Source organism: Panicum virgatum, chromosome 2N, assembly GCF_016808335.1.
Source record: "Panicum virgatum strain AP13 chromosome 2N, P.virgatum_v5, whole genome shotgun sequence".
Lineage (NCBI taxonomy): Eukaryota > Viridiplantae > Streptophyta > Magnoliopsida > Poales > Poaceae > Panicum > Panicum virgatum.
The window spans coordinates 16,981,709-16,990,637 of NC_053146.1; the positions used below are offsets into that span (position 1 = coordinate 16,981,709).

An 8,929-nucleotide genomic window follows, 5' to 3' on the forward strand; every position below is an offset into this window, starting at 1 on the left:
CCGGGTCTCGCAGCGATCTGCTGGGGACTTTGGATTGCAAGAAATGACGTGTTTTGAGAGAAAAAATAATTTGGTCTCCTACTGAGATCATTTGCTCAGCATGTTCGTTTCTGTCATACTGGGCATGGTTGCAAAAGGAAGAAGACCAGGATCAACTGGAGGAGGGTGCGACAGCTCTCAAGAGCGCAGCTTTGAGCTTTCATCCGCAAGAAGATGGAGGGCTTACTGGAGTCAGGCTCATCCAATCCGCTTGAAGCCATTCTAGACATCAGATCGCTAGTCTCTTATCCTTGTTCTTAGCGCTTGTGTTCGTCTACTCGGAGACTCCCGCTTGTTGGCTGTTTTGTTTTTTGGGGGCGCGGACTTTGGCCCGGTTCCGGTTTTTTTCTGTCTTGTAATCGCTTAATTCCTGCTTTTACGAAATGCGAACTAGTAGACCTGGATGACTCTGTAATTTCGTTACGATGAGTAATGAAATTCGGGGGTGGCCCCTTGGTGGAAAAGGACAACTCAAGTACATTGTGCAAACGCGTTGTAGTCGTTGGGGCAGCTGAGCAGCTGAAGATCACCAAGGCATGCACCATTCCGTCAACATTTATCGGGATGAAAACTAGAATCGAATTATAAGCTCGACGGCAATTTGCCAAACGTCCCCAGACATTATACTTTCTCTTGGCGCAGAGGAAATTCAAGAGGAACCAGAGTGAATCAAGTCGGAGACATGCTACCTAACCACCCATGGTGAACCTTGTTTTTCGCATTTGTTTGAATCATGTAATCAAATTGATCGTCTGAGTTAACGGGCTGTTTCAGAGGGAAGGGAACGCGCACAGCGTATAAGACGGGCCATGAACCTGTTTATAAGGCTATTCTTAGTGGAAAGTATCATTGCACGGTTGTCAAAAAGTGCCACATCACTTTGACACTGGAATGACATAGCCACTCTCAGTACACAGTGTCATGACACAGTTTCATAAACAACTTACAATATTAAATAGTGCAACAATTATGTGATCAAATATGCCATGACTTAATGAAGAACGGCCTCAGTGGGGAGTGTCATCCCCGTGTCATGATTGGCAACCGTGCCATGTGAGGGTCATGGTGATGACCCGGGTCATGGTGATGTCCCGGATCATCTTTCTCTCCTAACTCTATTGCCACATCATCAATTATGCTGATGTGTCATAGTCTTTAATACATATGACACTCTATGACCCAAGCATTGAGACTGGCCTAAAAAGCCCTTCCGTCTTTTGACGAGTACTAACCTGCGGGGTGAAAGCAGGAGATATTTTGAAGCAAAAAATTAAAGGTCTAAACTGATTATCCAAATCAAATTCCGCTTCAATGATGATATCACATTTTTTAATATACACTACGTTCTTCAAAATTATATCACATTTAATATAAATAAATTTTCCTTGCATTTTTTAATTGTTTAGGAAGCCAGAACAACTGATCCAGCTTCAATGATGAATTTGTTCTATCTTCACAGTTAAGTTAGTCTACTTCATAAATAAATTGTTCTACCTTCATAACAGTGTAAATGGATTTTAATTTGGATATTCGATTCAAAATCATTTTTTAAGTTTAAGTCATAAGTTCCATCAACATTGCACGTTTAAACACTAATTAGGAGTACTAAATATATATTTATTATAAATCTAATTTCATAAGTCGCGACTTAATCACGAGACGAATCTATTAAGCCTAATTAGTCCATAATTTGATCATTAATTGCTATAATAACCATCCGCTAATTGTGTATTAATTATATTTAATAGATTCGTCTCGATCTCTAATTACAACTTATACAATTATTTGTATATTAAGTTGGCATCCAAATATTCAAATTGATAACTCAACATTCGACGTGACAGCTACATAAAAAAACCAAACGAGGCCTAAACCCGTGGACAAGCCAACAAACCCGGATATTTGTTTCCCAACAGTAGTGGCCTCGTGGAAATTAGCGGTCGCCGCCGCAAGCAATCCGCCATCGTTGAGGTCGCGCTCCGCCGCAATCGATGTCCCCGTACAGCCACCCGTCATCGGTCATCTCCTGCTCACGCCGCCCACCGCGAAATGGCTCGAGGGCCCAACCTAGGCGCCCTACATCTGCCCCGCCACTGTTCCAACGCCGCCGTGGAGAAGCGCGGCAGCACAGCAGTGCGCCGGAGCTCAAGCGTCGGGCTGCCGCCATCTCCGCTCAATTCTAGCCAACGTCGTTGCCAACCTGCGGGCTGCGCCATCACGCTCTGCCCTGCCACCGAGTAGCAGCCACCCCTACGCCCTGCTCTGCAGATCTGCATCTAAAGAACTTAAGAGCATAGTATGTTCGATGAGTAGTGCATTCAGTTAGGAACTGCTTGCATGTTCATAGTAGTATCTGCTATATCTTTACATGTTGGACAACGTCACTTGGTTTATTCTTTCACACTTCAGATCGAGCTTTTAGTCATGATACGTGTTAATCTTAACATCCACATTGCAGTTCTAATAAAACATTATCACTTCTTAAATATAATTATAGTTTCTTAAGTTCAGTATACCTGATTTTTACAATCAAATGTCTTGTAGTGAACTGTCAATTACGTTTTCACTACTGGTTGTGAAACCCTGTTTCTTGTGTACTTGAATATTAGCACATCATTTCAGTTTTGCAATTAACCTCAGCACCTTCACCCAAGTTCAGGACTAAACTGTTGATAAAAATTGATGGAATGGCATGAGCCCATGTAGCTATAAAATTTCCTTCACACTGCGGACATGAGGTTTTGATGAAAACTTATGCTTTTGAACTTTCTAGATTAATTTGAAGAAACAAGATGCTTGGAGGGATGCAATATTTTGTAGTTTTTCATAGGAGCTTACTATGATTAGTGTAATCTTCTATCCTTATTTGTTTGCTGATGATGATGCAATCTATCCTAGTTTGATTATCCACAGTGATTACTAGGGGTATCAAAAGACCCTGTGAGGTATCAAGCCCACAACCGGAAGAAGCTAGCAGTTCGTGGGAAAAGCTAACAGTTCTTGTTTATTCGTGATGATGTCATATAATTCTAATTTGATTGATTGATGATAGAAAACACGGTTGTTCTGGAGTATTAATACCTCTTTGGACTCTTGTTTTGCTTCAGTATTTTATTTTATATCAAGTAGCTGCGTGTCCGGGCAAGCAAGATAGCTCCTAGGCCTAGCTGCCTTCGATGCGGGACATGCAGGATTAAATTTTCGGCCACAAAGTCCACGAATGGTTTGTTGCCCGCGTGTTACTTAAACCATACGGACGACCTCAAACCCGCAACAAAGTATTTGCGGCGAGCTCTGAGGGTTTGTGGCTGGCCGCAGCCCAGCCGCCTGCACAGAGTCTTGGCGCTTGGTTTTCACTATGTAAATGATACGGATATTTTCCGACCGACCGAGAGGGGTCGGATATTATTTTCGAATATCCGGATGTCTTTTCAGATATCGGATAGGAATTCGGATATTTTATTCGGATATCGGATTCAGATACAATATGGGCAATATCCCTCGGATATCGGATATCCGGTCGGATAATCCGGATAGGTGATTCGGATATCAAATTCGGATAGTTTTATAATATATATATTAATAAAATAATAATTTAATATCTAAAAATTTATAACTAATTCATTTCAAATCAGAAAAATATAAAATTGGTACCAAAATTTTTCTAACAATATAATCTACTAGTTCCACTACTCTGGTTTTACAATGTAAAATATATACATTAATATAAATTGAATTTGTCTCTAAAAGTTTATAACTAATTAATTTGAAATCAGAAAAAAATAAAATTAGCACCAAATTTTTTTATAAAAATATAATATACCTGTTGCCACTCTATAGAAGTTGAATTTTATTTATTCTTAGTCTAGTTTAAGAAGTAAAGTCAAACTTTAGCAATGAATCGACATACCATTCTAATAAAAACTCAATATCGTATAATAATTCAAACTCTAGTAATAAATTGATATCTCCTACATATATTATGCATGTAACAAATTAGAATGTCAATGTCGTGTAGTTGAGTGCCTAAAATGGTATGTCATCTAGTGTTATAATCAAGCATGGTTTTAATTCAAATCTAGCCTCCAAAATAGATGAATCGATTTGAGTGCAAGTTAGAATGTCATGTAATTGAATCTATGTCATCTATGTAATCGTTGGAAAAGTTGTTTATTAATTTGCTTTGTTAAGTATAATTTAATTAGAATTTGGAATCTTATGATATTTGAGCATTACAACATGTGCGTTATGAATAAATGTTGTCTTTACTCGATATCCGAATAAACATCCGCGCCCGACATGATCCGCATCCGGTTCACTTCGTATTCGATACACATCTATTCATATTCATAACCGAAGCAATTCGAATTCGTATTTGTATCCGAGATTATCCGTGTTCGAATCCGAATCTGATAGAAAATGTGAAAGCAAATACAATATTGATAATATCTGTCCGTATCCGATCCGTTTACATCCCTAGCTTTCACCATGCCCACAGTGGCCATTTGACCATTTAGGCTATTGGGTAGGGAGTACGCCTGCTAATGGGTATAAACCCACCCCACTCCCGCCCCTACCCATTGTGTCACAGCACAACTTCACCCACCCCGCCCCCACCCAAATATTTAATCGCCCACCCCGACCCTGCCCATATGGTTAATGACTAAAACCCACCCCAACCCATTCCGTGGTTGTGGGTTAAACCTGCTCAGAAACATTACGCACCTGTTCCCATTCTGTGAACAGGACCTGCTGTTGCAGCCTCCCGTCTGGCGGATCAAATCATTACGCACTGAAGTTTGAAGTGCGAACTGAACTGAGGTCGGACAGACCTGTTCAGGTTCAGGTCATAACGCACTGAAGATCGATTATCAGGTTCAGAATGACAATGTTCCAAAAGCAAACCCAGCATACGCAAGGTCAAACATGATTTCAGATAGACAGAGCCATGCCTCACACATGTGACTGTTAGATCGTTTCAGGAACATGTAATGGTGCAAAATTAGAGCTTGTACAGCCACCGAAATCCAGTGAAAAAGACATCTCCTCTGTATCGCTTCCTAGATCATCAGCTTCTTCTCAGCAAATCGCCATCCCCAGCCAGCTTGATCGACTGTACTCTATTGAGTGCTTTGACTTCTTGACGAGCTTCTACAATCCCTCCCAGCTATATTTGTCTTTGGCTTACCAATGGTGCATCTGCCAAGGTCAGCAACAAAATGGCATTATATCAGTACTGGAAAGTGATATACTATTGGATAGGTTCTACAAAAAAATATATAATACTAGAAATTTTGTAACACAAGAAAAAAGGGGATTATGGTAAAGATGCTAAGACATATGTATTGTATCAGAAAGTACAGTGCTGATTTTCAGAGGAAAAGAAATGTGTGGGTTGGAGAGCACGATGATCAGTAAAGAAATGCAATCTAGTAGATTCAAGTTAGATGCAGACATGGCAATGGCAGAAATGTATCCAAAATCAAGTTTAATGAACACCGTCTCTCGAGAGAAAATCAACAAAATAAAGATAATTGTTTAATGCCTCAGACCACACATATAATTCAGGGACTGAACTGATGTGCCTTATATGCAGAAGAGTAAGCATGCATACCTCCATAGTCTAAACAGCAAAAAAGGTAATCAGGGATGCTTAGTTAAGTCTATAGCTATGAACTTACCACAAACTTTAAGAACTGGAGATCACCATTTTCAACACGGAAGCCTCGCAGATCAAAGATTCCTGTCATGAGTACAAGGGCTAAGGGGTATTAATTGAGAAAATGCACAAGCTCCAGATTAGAAAAAAAGTGAAGCACATATAAGAAGACTTATACCTTCACTGGTATTTATAAAGCCAATCTTTGCAGCAAACTAGAGCTTCAAGTGTTTGTGGAATCATCGAGCTAATCGGGAACAATAAGTCATTCCTGATGCAGCATATAATCGGGAGGCGAGGCAATAAGCCAATCTTTGCACATATAAGACAGAACAGGTATCTATTAAAATTTAAAGATCACAATCAGGCGAGGCAACATCTAAATGTTTTTGTCACTAATGTACCTAATCTGGAGGGGAACCTCACTTGTTTCTGTCAGAATTATTGCAAGAAACAAGATTTTCAACTCTCAAACATCTGGTGCTCGTGGTTAAAGAAGGTTCAGGATCTAATCGGGAACAATAAGTCATTCCTGATGCAGCAATTCATGGAACAACTGACCGAGTAAACCAAAGCCAAAAGGGATCACCCGACGTTCTTCTGAAAACAAAACACATGTGTTTCCCTCATTCTTTTGTGACCTAACCCATTCCTAACTTTAGTCCATATGCAAGAACCATATGGGTCAGTTCTAGGTTCAGTTCAAACTGCTTGCATATGGATCGTTTGCAGAAGAGAGTCGAAATATACCCTCACCACCCAAGAACCAAGATCCACGTGCGCAGCAGGCGGGAAGTAAAGAAGTGGCGAGGCGGCACGGGGAAGGAGAGGAGCATTGAGCTCTCTTACCAGCCGGAGCGCAGCGGAGGCTGAAGGTTGCTGGGAGAAGGGGCTAGGGGTCGGGGATGACGATGCCGCCTGGACCCCGTTTGATTTGCGGGTCAGGTCAGGAACAGGAGGGGACAAGTGTCCAGGTGATTGGCCGAGCTCGTCGCTAGCTGCTCGGCTTGCTTGACCGGCCACGAACGGGGACTCGGGGTGGCCGCCGTTGGCCTACTTTGCCTCCCCCTCCATGGATCTACTGCTCCACCACCACCATCGTATCAAGAAACAGAAAGAGAAGGGGAAGGAGAAGGAGATGACACGAAGGAGAAGATGGGGGAGCAGATCTGGAGGAAAAGCACCTGGATCTGCTACCGGTGTTGTAGGAGACGACGCTGGAGCCTGGAGCGGAGGCGCGGCGACGACGGCAGCGAGCTGGCGGCGGATGAGCTTCGCGCCGCCGCTTGCGTGAGGCAGCCGCTCCGCTCGTGAGATGGGAGCACGGGAACCCAACCCGCCCCAAACCCACTTTTTTGTGAACCCAACCCACGCCGACCCGTGAGTTCAGAGGACCCGTTTTCACCCGGTTATACACAGTCCATTATGGAACCCGCCCCAAAAAACCCGTTTCGCCCCAACCCGTTAGCAGGCGTAGTGGGGAGGGGAGGGGTGGCTGTAATGTTGGCTATATATTAGGTCAGCTTATCAATTTATATTTTTAGAATACATATACAAGATATATACACTATATATAAAAATAATGGGATTCATTTGAATATCTTTGAATTAAATTTTGAATCCACCCCTAATTCCGCCCCACGGCCCACCGGTCCTATTGACATCAGCCGGCAGGTGCAACGGACTAAATGTATCTTCAACATCCCATTTGGTTGAGCCCCTCGGTAGTCCTCGCTATACATATAAGAAACCCAGACTCGATTCCTATCTCGCGCGTCATGTTTCTACCTGTGATATCCTTCCTGGCGATACAAAGTCCCAATAGGCTAAGCTAGACCTAGATAACAAGGCATGGAGCCGTCGAGAGATACTAAAGAAGAGCTTGGCTTGGGAATTGACGGCACCGGGATATCTTGTTCGGCAGCCATACCAGTTCGTCTCTGACAACATCGCCAGGTAGTCTCATCGTTTGATTTTGATCACACTGGTAGGGTTTCGATTTTGGTAAGTCTACGACCAAGGGAGCAATAAACCTGAAGCATCATTGGAGGAACCTACAAAGTTTCACCCTAGTGCGTGTGGAACTTCATCACACACAATTGCAGAAGACAAGATCACATCTAGAGTTGGTGAAGATTTTGTGATTTTTCTTATGAAGTGTGTTTCTACTTAGTTCTGTAATAATTTATATGCTAGATTAGACTTCCGTCCTAAGTTGAGTTTTCATAGGTTCAATGATGGTACGAGTCGATTGAAGGATGGAAGTCCTACAGAGAGGGTCCCATTCTTTGAAGGGATGGTGGAGGCATTAAAATTTACTGGCTCCCCAAAATTTTATGTGCCATTTAAGTTTATCGAGATGTGTATGATACAAGCTTAGCAGAAACGATAAAAAACAATTATCTCAGATACATTGGCCTATAGGCTGTTATCATCCGATCCCTTGAGTATATTTATATTGTTTTTGGCTGAAAGCTTCTTTTTTCAGGATATTTGAAGATTTGACTCTGTTTGCCAATTTCTGTTAAAACATGGAGTTCATATTGCTACTCAGCTAGATATTCTACATCTTCCTGAACCAAGGCAGGATATTCTCCATCTTCGTGAACCAAGGTTGGCTCCCTTGACAGAAGTGATTAGATACCATTTGGGTTAACCTATATCGGCTGATTGCATTTACTTTAACATATGCAGTGTTCAGAATTTCTTGGATTTCATCAAGGATCTGAATTTTCTTGAGAAATATGATGTCTTTGCTTTTGGTTTGGAACACTCGCCATCATATCACCCAAGAAAGATGTCCCTGGGATTTTTGCACTCCATTGTTGATAAATTTAAGGAGGGCTATTGTTTTGGTGGTAGCTGGGATCAGTCTCATACGATGGTGGCTGTAATGTTGGGTATATATTAGGTCAGCTTATCAATTTCTATTTTGGAATACATATACAAGATATATACACTATATATAAAAATAATGGGATTCATTTGAATATCTTTGAATTAAATTTTGGATCCACCCCTAATTCCTACCCGCGGCCCACCGGTCCTTTTGACATCAGCCGGCAGGTGCAACGGACTAAATGTATCTTCAACATCCCATTTGGTTGAGTCCCTCGGTAGTCCACACTATACATATAAGAATCCCAGACTCGATTCCTATCTCGCGCGTCATGTTTCTACGTGTGATATCCTTCCCGGCGATACAAAGCCCCAATAGGCTGAGCTAGAGTA

General features: G+C 41.9%; 1 long non-coding RNA gene across 4 annotated transcripts; it reads right to left on the bottom strand.

Annotated features, from left to right (window-relative positions):
* Positions 1-4,880: 4,880 nt before the first annotated feature.
* LOC120659880 lies at positions 4,881-7,027 on the bottom strand. Of its 4 annotated transcripts, none has more exons than XR_005669246.1 (5): positions 6,883-7,027; positions 6,548-6,776; positions 5,877-5,969; positions 5,721-5,782; positions 4,881-5,238 (listed from the first exon to the last, which is right to left on the bottom strand). It is a non-coding gene; the product is annotated as an uncharacterized LOC120659880 (long non-coding RNA). The 4 variants fall into 4 exon arrangements; XR_005669243.1 differs by having other exon boundaries at positions 6,548-6,779; XR_005669245.1 differs by having other exon boundaries at positions 5,877-6,010; positions 6,548-6,779.
* Positions 7,028-8,929: the final 1,902 nt, after the last annotated feature.